A 1,049-nucleotide genomic window follows, 5' to 3' on the forward strand; every position below is an offset into this window, starting at 1 on the left:
CCTGCTGTATCATATTTCAAAATATTTCCATTTGTATATTAACTCTCAGATATATTATTCTTACAGATTTTTCCAATGATGAATTTTACCAATTATAACTTGTAATTATATTCTTTTTTTTTTTTCTGAGACTGTCTCACTATGTCGCCTCAGTAGAGTGAGTAGCATCACAGCTCACAGCAACCTCAAACTCTTGGGCTTGAGCCTCTTGCCTCAGTCTCCCAAGTAGCTGGGACTACAGGCACCTGCCACAGTGCCCAGCTACTTTTTGAGCTGTAGCTGTCATTGTTGTTTGGCAGGCTCAGGCTGGGTTTGAACTTGCCAATTCCAGTGTATGTGGCTGGCACCCTAGACACTGAGCTACAGGTGCCATGCCTGTAATTTTATTTATTCTGGGGCAATGAATCAATCATCTTCCTCTTCAGCAAACATTTAAAGATAAAAGGGTATTCTGGATTCAAGAAGTGGGGATTCTCATCAACAATACTGGAATATGTGTGGCTCATTCTTGCCAGCTTTAACCCAACTCAAGAAGCATAAACTAAAGCCTGGCCTCAATCCCATCCCCCAACCCGAGGATCATCTCAAAATAACTCAAACGAAGCAACACCTTTAACTATCTGAAAAATACAATCATTATAAGCTTGTACTATATAAATAAACTGAAAAATATCTTGTGTAAGAAATTAGATATAAAATATATGCATATACATTTTATTCACAAACAAAAGAAATGGTGAAACATACAAATATAAACAAACTCAAATGAATCCAACTATGAACTAAAAAGCTGGAAACTGGCTAGACTTCGGTAGACCAGTGGCTAGGGCGCTGGCCACATACACCAGGACTGGCAGGTTAGAACTCGGCCCAGGCCTGCCAAATGACAACTACAACAAAAAAATAGCTGGGCTCGGCACCTGTGGCTCAAGTGGCTAAGGCGCCAGCCACATATACCTAAGGTGGCAGGTTCGAATCCAGCCCAAGCCTGCCAAAACAACGATGGCTGCAACCAAAAAATAGCCGGGCGTTGTGGCGGGCACCTGTGG

The sequence above is a fragment of the Otolemur garnettii genome, unplaced genomic scaffold (assembly GCF_000181295.1).
Source record: "Otolemur garnettii isolate 467f Iridium unplaced genomic scaffold, OtoGar3 scaffold00091, whole genome shotgun sequence".
NCBI lineage: Eukaryota > Metazoa > Chordata > Mammalia > Primates > Galagidae > Otolemur > Otolemur garnettii.